Raw genomic sequence first — 14,568 nt, 5'->3', positions numbered from 1 at the left:
GGAAACTTATAACAATATAGAAGGATAGTATATTGTACTTAGCTGCCACCCATCACAACTTCTGGCACATGTACAAACTGCTATAAACATCTTTTATGAGAGCATATGGGAAATGGGAGACTCAGTGATATTAAATTTGAGGCGTCGCTAATCTTGCTTTTACTATTTAATCCAGGAAGCCAAGATGAGGGAAACATTTATTTGAATTTGCCTTTTCTTCAACCTGGCAAAATTCCATGTGGAGCATTATTTATCTTTATCCATTATGGAGCCAGGTGGAATTGGTGGAATTTCAAGCTTGTATAATGTGGTAAGTAGCACATGTGGTAAATAAGATATTGTAATGGCTTCACTCAATTTTAACATTATCAAATTGTTCCGACTAAACTTGCTACCACTTCTGCATTACAAAGATTACTATTCTATAAATTTTTACTTGAAAATAAAATGCAGTGAATGCAGTGCAATATATTTCCATATAATCCAGTGTGATGGCCCTCCCCATCCATGATGGCAGAGAAGGACATGCTGCAGATCCCATCAGTCAAGGAATTTTGTTGGCAGGGTTCAGGAGAAGAGCTTTCTCTGCCGTAACTCTTGTCTTTTGGAACATTTCATCCCCCAGGGTGAGATCTGCACCCACCCACCTGACCTGCCGTAAGGGCCTGAAAACCAGGTTTGGGCCCCAATGGGGAGTGCCATGCTGGAGCTGGTTGATGGACTAATAGCAGATTCCCACCTTACTCTCTGCACTTCCTCTCCATCTTTTTAGCTTAATGTATAATTTTATTGCTATATATATGTGTGTGTGTGTGTGTGTGTGTATGCATTGTTTATTGCTTTTAATTTTATAAGCTTCCCAGAGTCATCTTGTGGCAAGATGGGTGGCAAATAAATACTTACCGTGTTTCCCTGAAAATAAGACCCTGTCTTATATTTTTTTGCCTCCAAAAGGGGCAGTGGGTCTTATTTTCAGGGGATATCTTATTTTTTCCCTGACACAAGCCTTGCTTTGTGGTGGCAGCACTGACAGCCCCATCCAGCAGGAGTCCATATGTCTGTTGACCCACTTCAGCTGCTTGTGGCCACTCACGGCAGGAGGCCACGTGGCCTGCCGTGCCATGTCACTGCTATGAGGCGAAGCAGGTGGGGAGGGGTGGAGCTGCCCCAAGCACCCCATAGACACCCAAACACTTTTCCCCTGAATGGAGATCTGATGGACACTGGAAGCTTCCTCTGCTTGCAAATGGGGTGCTTTGAAACAAAGTGATTAGCTCCATCTCCAAGCAACCCATTTGCAAGCAGATGGAGCTTCCAGTCTCCATCGTATCTCCGTTTGGGGGAAAAGTGTTTGGGAGCCTCGGCACTTAGAAACCGAGCAAATCACTCAGTTTCCAACCACCCCATAGGCACCCAAACACTTTCCCCCTGCCTCTGCCTCCATGCATGGACTTACCTGCTCTGCATCAAGGGGCTGGTGGGCTGCAGCTGCTGCCGGACACCTTCGGCCCCCGCATGCTCGTTGCTCTTTGTACTGGTCACACACCCCTGGGACTTATTTTTGTGGTAGGGCTTATATTAGGCCCTCCCCCCCAAAAATCAGGCTAGGGCTTAGTTTCGGGGTGGGTCTTATTTTCAGGAAAACATGGTACATGCATACATAAAACTGAATTGTATGTTTAATCAAGTATGAAGCTTTTGATAATGTCCCAGATGAAAAAATAATAACCCATATGAAAATCTATTTCTTTTTTCTTTTTTCCTTTAGTTTGGCATATTTTGAGAAAGAAAATATTTCTATTCAATTACCTGATCTTGAAATTTATATATTTTTTATTAGTAGCTCCACTGGGAGGAACTGGATACTACATGTATCCAGCTTCTAATCTCAAATGGATTAGTTCTTGATTTACAACCATTCGTTTAGTAGCTATTCAAAGTCATAACGGCACTGAAAAAAACAACTAGCCTCATGCTTATAACCACTGCAGCATCCTCACAATCATATGTTTAAAACTGGATGCTTGACAACTAGCTTGATTTATGATGCTTGCAGTGTCCCAGGGTCACACCTTCCCTCTATGCCCCTTTCCCAGCCGGCTTCCAACAAGCAAAGTCAACGGGGGAATCTGGATTCCCTTAACAACTGCAGTGACTCTCTTAACAATCACGGTAAAAATGGCTGTCAAATTGGGTGTGACTCACTGGTGCCAATTGTAGCTGTAAGTCAATGACTATTTTTAGTCATTAAAACATGTATGATGGAAACGGTGGTGGGGTTTAAATATGTGAACAACTGGTTCTCTGTGTGGATGCCACTTCTAGAAGTCCATTCTGGGCCTGGGCAAAAAAAAAAAAAAATTAGCTACCAGTTCTGCCAAAGTGGTGCGAACCGGCTGAATCCCACTACTGGATGGAAATAATTTTTAATCAGTTCTTAGAAAAGTTGGAAATTTTCAGATAAGCATTAAGAATACTTATTTTGGCTCAGTCTTAATGCTTGTGTATTAAATTGTTGGTTATCAGCAGCAATAAAGATAAAGAATGCAGAGATTTGAACCAAACCTGTTGAAGGAGCTGGTTTTTTTTTAATGGTAGTAACAATAGAATTGGACCTGTATACCATATAGGATTAATCACTTGCTTTATACACTGCCCATATTGGTTATCTCAAGTTAATGTTATATGGTCTAGACCAGTGTTTCTTAACCTCGACAACTTTAAAATGGGTATATTTCAACTCCCAGAACTCATGCTGGCTGGGGAATTCTGGGAGTTAAAGTCTATACACCCTAAATTGCTGAGATTGAGAAACACTGCTTTGGGTAGCCTATATAGTATATAATGAAATGAGTGGACATAACATGCGCATTAAAATGAAAGCATACAGTAATCAACAGGAGTGAGAGCCTTTGGGGAACCAATAGGATAGTTGTACAGGCTTTACACAAGGAAGGTTCTGGTTCTGTATTTGAAATCAGATTAATTCATACTTTTCATCCAAGACAATAAAGTTAATCAATTAAATATAAATTTCAAGAATAATTTCAGTATGGTTCTTGCTTTATGGAACAATATTTGGAAAATCAAAGTTCTGTCCAAAAGTAAATTTCTCACCTAGTGTATACGTAAAGCAGAAAACACATGCCTCCCTTCTTTTACTTTTTTAAGCAACTTGAAGTCCCATCCTGAAGTCCTGTTTGGAGTTGCAATATTGCTTTTCAATACAGTTCATACCAAAAATTGTTTCCTTTTTAGTCTCTATCTTCCAGCAATAACCAATGAGGGATAATGCAAATGAAGTTTAATTGTAATTATGCTTTATAGGGCCTGGAATGTTACCTTGGCCCAATGCAATTAAATGGCAGTTAGATCAACTATTACTTACTTTAATGTTTGCATGTGTTGAAACTATGATTATCCTTATAAGCCTGAATAGTTCTGAGTCAAGTGAGTATGTGCTCAGAATATGCTCAACACTTGAATTTCTTGCTAGCCATGCCAGTTTGGAAACATAATCTGACGTTGTTTCTAGACTGCTGCAATAGTTCTGCAAACTTTGATTAACAGTTACCGTTCAAAATCTCTACAGGAAATAAAAAATAGGATATGTGGCATGTACAAATTGCATATCAAACACTAATTTCTGATAGTCATAAAGCGCTAAATTTACAAATCTCTGTTTAAAAAGCTTTGTCTACCTTTATAATGGTTTATTTTCTCCCTCAGATCAGTGCATTTTGTGTGCAGTTAGAAAAGCCACCATTCCATCCTTCCGAGGTCAGAAAAATGAGGACCCAGATTGTTGGGGGCAATATACTGACTCCGTAAACTGCTTAGAGAGGGGCTGTAAAGCAATGTGAAGCGGTATATAAGTTTAAGTGCTATTGCTTTCTCAAGCAGAATTTTCTTAAGGCCTATTAATAGAAAACATTGCCAATTGCACCAATGCTTTGGGAGCCAAGCTGTCTCAGTTTACAGAATAGTTAAAGGCCACCACTCCTCCTTTAACCCTTGTCTGGAATATACACTTATTTGCATAGCATTATGTATATATCTACATATCAGGATTTACCGGTATTAGGAAGTCTTAGGGAAAAAAATGGTTCTTGTCATGAAATGACTAGTTGAACTTGTGTTGATTATTTACATTGAAGTAATTCTCATAGAAATGGAAAGTGCTTTGTATAATACGTGCAATCCAAACCTCCATCTATGCAGGAGTTTATGAAATTATGGATTTTTTTCCATGCATGGTAAATACATGCTCTATGAATATGTTCCTGATATTGTGAGACCTGGCCCAAAAATACTGACTCCCCCAGAGTAATAGCAAAGGCTAAAATACTCAGATGGAACATGCTGGAGATGGAACTAGTACAAGGTCACTAGAAGCAAATTGGTGTGCATTGTGAAGTCTGTCCCACATGTCTCCTAGACAAAATTATTGCTTTCACATGTAGTCGGGGAATGGAAGTTATCACTACTGTTGAAATTATTTTCAACTTAGTACTTTTGGCTTTCTACATTACAGGAGAATGTTCTTTGGCTTTCACCAGTCATAAAGAGAACTGAGATAAATGGATCCACATTCTTTGAAAAAAGGAAAGTGAAAAAAATTTCAAGTTCAAAGTTGAGCACAAAATTCATAGAGATTCTGACCCTGCAAATTTTATGTCTATAAATTACATGCTTGAATTTTGGTGCCTAAAGGGAAATATTGTGAAATTTCAGCCACCCCATGTACGTAAGCATAATGTGGATGACCAGTTTTAAATTAAATACATTTCAGATATTTCCTGTAAGAAATACTATATATAAAAAAGGCCAAGCAATGCCCATTTGCTGTGAGTCACAGAGATGCAATCTAATACCAGGAAATTCCACCTCTTTTTGAAAAGAGTAAAAGGTGATCTGTGCACCGTTTACTTAATACTGAATGATCCTTAATGGTTTTAATACAGTTTACACGATTAAGATTCTTGTGGTTGATAATGAGGTTAGTTGAATCACAGGGTGATTACTTCAGACAAATTAGTTCCTTTTTGGGATTTTCTTGGATACAAACCACCACCACAGCAGAAGCTTCTCCTAATGCATTTTGACTTGGAAGATCTAGCTGCCTAGAGTCACCTTTGGCCAGATGGGCAGTATATAAGTTTAATAAATAAATAAGATCTAATGAATACTTCCTTATTCTGTGCTTATGCTTTTGATCTTTTAGCCAAGTTGTAATAAAAGTGACAGCTGCTTCTTTAAGGCAGGACATACCGTAAGTCACAGAAATTCTGGGATGATTGCCTGTGCCTTACTGCAGGGGTCTTCAAACCTGACCCTTTTATGACTTGTGGACTTCAACTCCCAGAATTCTTCAGCCAGGCACACTGGCTGAGGAATTCTAAGAGTTGAAGACCACAAGTCATAAAAGGGCCAAGTTTGAAGACCCCTGGTTTATTTGTTCATCCTCAAGTTCCTGGTAGTTTCCAGTGCCAAAGTATCATTTAAGTCTAAAACAATTATTTTAATATTGTTTCAATAATGCTCCATTTAGGATTTTGTATGTATGTGGATAAATTTTTGTTTTAAAATTCTAGATATCCTCAAACCCACTCATTTTGAGTCATGGCTCAACCAACTCTGGCCCTGAAACTGTGTGATAAGAAACAGGGATAGCTCTTAACCAGTAGGAATCCACCCACCCTTGCTCTAAGGGTGTCAGTCGAGCACCGGACAGAGATACGGGATCTTGGATGGTGGTGACTTGGTATAACCTAATTGGGTTACACTGCTTAATGCAGTCATTAATAAAGGCATCCTAGAAGACTGTGTTTATTTTGTGTAGTAGAATGCTTCCATCATACCGTATCTTAAATTTCCACATTTAAAAGCACACCTCTATTTCCATTAATAAACTGTGATAAAGTTATCTTTGCTTAGACAGGGTAGACCTGAAGGAGCTTTGATTTATGCAATGTGCTGCTGCTTCTAACCTTTTACTTATTGGCTCCAGTTAAGAATACTAGGGACTGTATACCTAAATCTCCTATATATGGTTTGAGCCAGTTCTTTGTGATAAACATGGCCAGAGTTTTGCAACTTAAAATTTTATGGCATGAAGAGTGCATATATAACTATCCTTCCATTTTCTTTGGCTTTGTGGTCTTCTATCCAGTGTTCTCTAGCTGGATTGGATACCAACTCCCATATTCCTAGTCAACATCATTACTGCTGGATATTAGCTATGTTGGTTAGAGAGGGAAGGCATTAGATATGGAGTGTTTATTGCCTATAGAGAGGTTGACCTTTAAGAATTGAGAGCATTTATATCGCTGATTCCAAAAGAAGATCAAGATCTTACTCAACCAAAAAATTATAGACCTATATCTTCCAGAATTTTTTCTAAAATATTGGCGAATAGATTGATGATTGTTTTGAAACAAGTGATTCATACTGATCAATCTGGTTTTATAACTGGAAGATATATGAAAAATAATGTTAGACAAATTGTTGACTTAATTGAATATTTGGATAAACATAACCAGATTCCTGCTGCGTTGATCTTTTTAGATGCTTGAAAAGCTTTTGATCAGTTAAATTGGCAATTTTTGTTAAGAGTAGCAGAGGAGATGAACTTTGGGGATAAATTTTTGCAAGCCCTTAGGGGCATTTATCAACAACAATCAGCTCAAATTATAATTAATGGAGGATTAACAGAGGTTTTTCAAATTGGAAAAGGTACAAGACAAGGATGTCCGTTATTTTTTTTTATTATTTACAAATATTTATATGCCGCCCAATCCCAAAGGACTCAGGGCGGCGTACAAAATTAAAAACAGTCATAAAACAGTAAAATAAAATAATCCAGTCATACCGCGAGTCCGATCATATCCCGGCCCGCCGAGGACATCAGCCCCAGGCCTGCCGGAACAGGAGAGTTTTAACGGCTTTCTTAAAGGCCGGCAAGGTGGGAGTAGTTCGAACCTCGGGGGGAAGTTGATTCCACCAGGTCGGAGCCACCACAGAAAAGGCCCTTCCCCGAGGGCCCACCAGCCTGACATTGTCTGGCCGACGGGACTTGAAGGAGGCCCAATCTATGGGACCTCACCGGTTTCTGGGAGCTGTGCGGCAGAATGCGGTCCTGTAAGTAACCTGGCCCTATGCCATGAAGGGCTTTGAAGGTGATAACCAACACCTTGAATTGCATCCGGAGACCCACAGGAAGCCAGTGCAGCTCGCGGAGGATAGGTGACACGTGGGCGTACCTTGGCGCGCCCACAATCGCTCTCGCGGCTGCATTCTGAACCAACTGCAGCCTCCGAACGCCCTTCAAGGGTAGCCCCATGTAGAGCGCATTACAGTAATCCAGTTTTGAGGTGACAAGGGCATGAGTGACTGTGAGTAAAGCCTCCCGGTCCAAATAAGGCCGCAACTGATGCACTAGGCGAACCTGTGCAAAAGTCCCCCTGGCCACAGCCGATAGATGTTGTTCCAAATTTAGCTGTGAATCCAGGAGGACACCCAAGTTGCGTGCCTGCACTGAAGGAGATAAATTTGCCCCCCCCAGGACTAAAGATGGACCATCTAGTTGACCTTTGGGAGGCAAGACCCAGAGCCACTCGGTCTTGTCAGGGTTGAGTCTAAGCCTGTTCACCCCCATCCAGACCCTCACATCTTCCAGGCACCGGCACATCACATCGACTGCTTCACTGAAAGGACACGGGGTGGAGATATATAATTGGGTATCATCCGCGTACTGATGATACCTCACCCCGTGTCGCCGAATGATCTCACCCAGCGGTTTCATGTAGATGTTAAAAGGAGGGGGGACAGGACCGAGCCCTGAGGCACCCCATGATCGAGGCGCCTAGGGGTCGATCTCTGTCCGCCCGCCAACACCGACTGCGACCTGTCAGAGAGGTAGGAGGAGAACCACCGCAATACGGTGCCGCCCACCCCCACCTCTCCGAGACGACGCAGAAGGATACCATGGTCGATGGTATCGAAAGCCGCTGAGAGGTCAAGAAGCACCAGGATAGAGGAATAACCCCTATCCCGGGCTCGCCAGAGGTCATCGGTCAGTGCGACCAAAGCAGTCTCAGAGCTGTAGCCGGGCCTGAAACCAGATTGAAAAGGGTCCAGATAATTGGTTTCATCCAAGGATCGCAAGAGTTGAGATGCCACCACCTTCTCTACAACCTTCCCCACAAAGGGGAGGTTGGAGACGGGACGAAAGTTCTTCAAAACAGCTGGGTCCAGGGAAGGCTTCTTGAGGAGGGGCCTCACCACCGCTTCCTTTAAAGGTTGCGGGAAAGACCCCTCCATCAAGGAGGCGTTGATTATCGCCTGGAGCCAGCCTCGTGTCACCTCCCTACTGGCAGAAACCAGCCAGGAGGGGCACGGGTCCAATAAACAGGTGGCGGGATTCATTGCCCTCACGGCCTTGTCCACTTCATCAGGGGTCACAGGCTCAAACTCGCTCCAGATAACATGACTAAGACCAGCCCCTGGCAACTCGGCTGGCACTGCCCAGTCGGAGTCCAGGTCTCTCTGAATCTGAGCGATTTTGTCCGACAGAAACTGAACAAACTCCGCAGCTCTCCCCTGCAAGGGTTCCTCCGCCCCCTCCACTTTAAGAAGGGAGCGGGTCACCCTAAACAAGGCGGCCGGGCGAGATTCTGCGGACGCAATAAGTGCGGAAAATTGAACACGCTTTGCCGCCCTTATCGCCACTAAATAAGTCCTAATATAGGCTCTTAATAGTGATCGGTCAGATTCAGAGTTATCTCCTTTATTGTTTGTTTTAACAGTAGAAATCTTGTTAATAATCTTGTTTGTTTTAACACTAGAAATCTTGTTAATAAAAATTTGTGAATCAACTACAATAAAGGGAATAATGATAAATAAGAAGGATTATAGGTTAAGAGCTTTTGCCAACGATTTGGTAATTACCTTATCTCAACCGATTAATTCAGTTTTAGATTTGTTACAAATTATAACTCAGTATGGGCAAGTTTCTGGTTTTAAGGTTAATAATAATAAGACTAAAATATTATCTAAAAATTTGACTATTAAGGAAAAGGAAATGTTAGTTAGTTTGACTGGATTTGAAATTGTAAAAAAGGTCAAATATTTAGGGTTGTATATAACTGCTTCTAATGCAAAACATAAATATATATCTTGATCTTAAGATAGAACACTGAGAACGAAAAGAGAAAAATAGTATAAGAATAGTCTCTTTATTTTTGCTTTTGTTTAATCTGGGGTGGGGTGGGGGACAAACATATGAACTTGCCACAAATAATTAGATCACAAGACTTTTTACCTGACCAGAATCATAGAGCTAGAGGGGGTTGTAAAAAGTTTTTTTTTCAGTCCCCTGGTGATGCCAAATACCCAAACTATGAGATTCCAGATAAATGGCAATTTAGCCTCTGCTATAAAAAAAATGAGCATGCCCTCTTCAAAGGCAATCTGTGCCATTAACAAAAAAACTCAAGTCGTTTAGACATTCTTTTGAATACTTTCCTCTTAATTTGCGAGTGTATTTATTAAGTTATCTATGTTTATTAAAGGGTAAAGGAGCAATCTGTAATTTCTTATTTATGAATTTAGGATCCAGTTTGGGACTACCACTGCTGATATGGGCAGAGTCCTTCTGACGATGGTTCCTGGGTATTGTTCCAGCAGGAGTCATAAGTCCAGGAGGTTCCCAAAGTTTAGATCTGCTCCTTCAAGGAGAAGGTAACCCCATCTAGAGTTATCATTGAGATCTGAACCAACATGTTTTTGGACAAATGACAATTAGATTTTTCTAGGATTAAGCTCTAGTTTGTGTTTATCCACCCAGACCCAGTAGTGGGATTCAGTTGGTTTGCTCCGTTTTGGTAGAACTGGTAACTAATTTTTTGTTGACTTTGGCAAACTGGCTGATGCCCTAGCCCTTTTTTGCAAGGCCCAAAACGGATTGCTGGAAGTATATGGACACCACTTCTGGAAGTCCATTCTGACCTGGGGAGGCATCCCAGCCCCAGAATGGCCCACCGGAAGTGGTTATTCAGGTATTTGAATCCCACCACTGCCAAGACCCTCATAGCCTCTAGACACTGAGTTAGCACTTCCACAATATCTCTGATCTGGTGGTGCTGCAAATTTGGGTACTATCAGTAAGCTGATGATACCTTCAACCTAAATCAACACCTTTCCCAATAGCCTTATATAGATATTAAACAGTAGCAGGAGGAAGGCCAAACCATATAGCACCCCATGCTGGAATAACCACAGAGTCATCACTCCTTCTTTCCTCCTTTTGACTAAACCAGCCCAACAAAATATGAACAGGACCATTGTAAAACAATACCAAACTCCCCCAGCAAGATATCAAGAGATCTAAGAGGGCCAAGAGAAGCACACTCTCACCATTTAGACCAAAATGAAAGTCCTCCACCAGAGCAACGAACGCTGTTACCCTACCATGCCTGAATCTCAACATTAGCTAGAAGGGACGTAAGTAAAACTCCCCCAGGAGTTTCTGTAATTGAAATGTTATCACTTTCTCAGAAACTTTCCCCATAAAAGGAAGGTTGGAGACAGGGTAGTACTTGTCCAGTATAGCTGGATCAAGAGATGACTTCTTCAACAGAAAGCCTACTCCTTTTTCTTTCAGAGCCAAGGGCATTTTTCTATCTTCTTTTATATCTGAAAGAAGCATTTACTCATTAATGCAACCATTCATACTCCCTTAATGGCTGCCACCATTGTCCTAGACATCTTTTCACTCTCATTTATTGGAGTTCCTTAAACCAAAGACCACTCTGTGATTATCATCATCAGCTGAGAAAAGCTGCTTGGAAGCAATCTAGCCCACAGCAGTCTAATTCCAGAGGCTGACCAGATATATGGTGGAACTAATATAGAACTGAGCAGATATGTGGTGGAACTAACATAAAACTAAATCTATATTATTTAGATTTAGATTCATAATCATGATTTAACCATGCAAAATCAAGAATAAAAGGTTTGTGTCTTGCATTCTCTTTTTGGTACAGGTGTGAATAGAAGCCATATTTAATGACGAAGAAAGAAAATAAAAATAAAGTAAAAGAACTGAGAACAGAGATAAGTTTACATTGGCGTGGACAAACGCTGAAACGAAGATTGTCAATAATCTAAATAAGATGCAATTAACTTCAGTGAGACAGCCAGTTGATTAAAGGGATGAGAGCACTGACACACTATAAACAGCACTGACACACTAGTATAAACTGAAGGAGAATAATAATAATAAAATATAACATTTAGGTTCGTATCTGGCTATGAAAATAAAAATATCATATTGGGTTGGTTTTTGTTATACAATTTTTGCTGCACAGTAAATTAACAAGTTCACAAATTGACTTTTTTTTTTTGGTGAACAGGACAACCTAGAATGGATGGGCTGATAGAAGTGGGCTAATTGAATTGGTATGGTTAAGGCAAATTGCCTTAGTTTTTTTAAGCAGGCAGGTGGGATTCAAGTTTTACTATTTGTGAAGCTACTTGCATGATCAATAGGTATGCTATTAGTATAGACAGGACAATGGGGGAAAAACCCAATTGCAATGCATGAAGAAAAGTTGTTTTCTGGTAAATATAACTGGAAGAAGAATCTGCTTCTTTCAAACATCGAGTTAATGAAAAATTCCCTGACTTTAGCATGTTGAAGTCTGCTGGTCTCTAACCTCCTGCCATACGTCTAAAAGCCTGGCTAAGATTAAAACAGCATTTCTCAAAATGAGAAAAGAAAAAAGCCACCTGCAAATTAGAAAAATGGTTCTATTGGATAAGATAACATTGATGAATTTTAAAAGGCTCCTTTAAGTTATTGATAACATGGAATGTACATAAAGTGCTTATGCCAATGGTGGCGAAACTGTAATGTGTAGGCATCCTTTATGTTTAGTAGCAAAACAGTCTTTTGATTGTATGCTTATCAATGCGGTGGGTTTTCATTGCAAAGATTACTAGTGAAGAAAGTGAGGAACTTTTCCCCTAAATCAACCATGACCTGACCTATTGATGGGAAAGGAGTGTTTCTGTTCTGAATGTTGGTCTCCTAAGTCCTGCTTTAATGTTCCAAGACAAACAATGGCCATTTCCTCTATGATAAACAATCAGCCTTTAATTAGTGGCACACTGGCATTTTCCATGGGAGCCAGATATCTACCTTATGGCTGTAAAAGATGCATCTCTGCTTGATGTTTGGAAGAGTAAGTGTAAACACAAAAAGTGCATTATTGTGTAGTTATGGAAGGGAAAGAGGTGCGACTGAAAGGGTACAAAAATTGAGGATGAGTAGAAACTGGAAAGTGCAGTGCATCTTTTAACCAAGCAGGAGCATGATTTCTGCTGTTTAGCAAAGCACTAAGAAATGTATTTTTGAAAAGATATTGTATAGTTTTTAATTTAGTGAATAAGACGTGTTTGCTTGAATATGGTGTAGAACAGTCACGTGATAGTGCAACGTATTGGGACTTTTTCCCCATTGCCGGCAATGCAGTGGGCGCGGTTTTGGCATGACGCATCTGGCCCGTGGGCCGGCAGTTTGAAATGCCTGATGTAGAAGGTTGGCTGTATAAATTTTGTGTGTGAAGATAGTTGAATTTCAGCAACACAATTTCAGGTAGCTTTCCAAGACTGGTGAGAGTTAAGGTTGAGAATGGCATCAGTTTCTCTTATAGGAGCCTCCCACACTTGTTGCCACCCTTAACCTGCCAGTGCCAAATACAGTATGTGCTCTCCCCAAATTCAGTGACCTTTATCATTCAAGTTTTTCCAGCAGTTTTCCCTCTGGTATGAGCCAGCAGTGTGCTGCAGTTGCCAAAAAAGCCAACACAGTGCTAGGCTGCATTAACAGAGGGATAGAATCAAGATCACATGAAGTGTTAATACCACTTTACAACGCCTTAGTAAGGCCACACTTGAAATACTGCATCCAGTTTTGGTCACCACGATGTAAAAAAAGATGTTGAGACTCTAGAAAGAGTACAGAGAAGAACAACAAAGATGATTAGGGGACTGGAGGCTAAAACATATAAGGAACAGTTGCTGGAATTGGGAATGTCTAGTTTAACGAAGAGAAGGACAAGGGGGGACATGATAGCAGTGTTCCAATATCTCAGGGGTTGCCACAAAGAAGAGGGAGTCAAGCTATTCTTCAAAGCACCTGAAGGCAGGACAAGAAGCAATGGATGGAAACTGACCAAACAGAGAAGCAACCTAGAACTAAGGAGAAACTTCCTGACCGTTAGAACAATTAATCAGTGGAACAACCTGCCTCCTGAACTGTGAATGCTTCAACACTGGAAGTTTTTAAGAAGAGATTGGACAGCCATTTGTCTGAAATGGTATAGGGTTTACTGCCTGAGCAGGGGGTTGGACTAGATGACCTCCAAGATCCCTTTTATTATTATTATTATTATTATTATTATTATTATTATTATTAGTAGTAGTAGTAGTAGTAGTAGTAGTAGTAGTAGTAGTAGTAGTAGTATTGCGGTCTTTGGCCTTTGGCCTTTGAGATGCTATCCTTCTCTACACTAAAAGAAATAAAATGACAGTGAACTTACTTAACTGGAAATACTGAATACAGTACTCTGTTTAGGAAATAGAAACATTTGCAACTTGCATGTCGCTTATATAAGCAAACCATTCAATGTTTACATTTGGACAGATCCTTTGTTTTTTCTTTCATAACCAAAAACGTATTCTTCCTAGTTATTTGACACTTCTTCTGATTTTTCTGACAAAATGTTATTAGTCTACCAATAATACAAATTTAAAGAGTCAAATGGTGGTATATGGGCCTCATAATTATTGAGTGTGCTTGTATGTGTGTGTGTTTGTATACATACATACCTATATATAATATACATTATATATATAAAATCATATTATATACAATCATAGAGAGAGATAAAATATAGTTATATGCTGTATAAAATTTGTATACATATAAGCTTTGTTATTACTAAGCTGACTTGTGATTGAGTGATATGTTTCATGGTTTATTATAGTAACAGTTCTGACTTCTAGTCACATGCCTCTGTACAAGTTCCTCATACAAGTAGTTTATTGAAACTTTTAAGGCTGTATAATGAGACTATAGTGCAATAGGTGGGAAAGATCTCCTCTTCCCCAATTGAGAAATATGTTCCTTACACAAAGTTGACCAATCAGTACCCAATGGCCATTGAATTCTCTGTTACTCAATGAGTGTTACATAATCTATCCATAGTTCATGACTGGCTCATGCTCTCTTTTTTCTGTTCCTTTCATGCTCAACCTTATGGCTGCCATTGCTCTTATGAAAACCTTCACAAGTGTGTTTGGGTGTTTCTGTGTGTGTATTCATATGCATTAATAGTATGTTTACTACTGAGGATACTAGAAACGGCAAATTGATAAATCAGAGGAACCACCCAGAACACCAAGTAAAAAAGTATTTATTAATGAATAGCTGCAGATTTCAGTAATATTCTTTATTCAGTAATGGTCTTTCTGCATCCTGCTGGTTTGTCATTGTCTTGTGGC

The sequence above is a fragment of the Crotalus tigris genome, unplaced genomic scaffold (assembly GCF_016545835.1).
Source record: "Crotalus tigris isolate CLP2741 ecotype Arizona unplaced genomic scaffold, ASM1654583v1 scf7180000017550.10884619, whole genome shotgun sequence".
Taxonomy (NCBI): Eukaryota; Metazoa; Chordata; class Lepidosauria; order Squamata; family Viperidae; genus Crotalus; species Crotalus tigris.
This window is presented reverse-complemented; position numbering follows the sequence as displayed.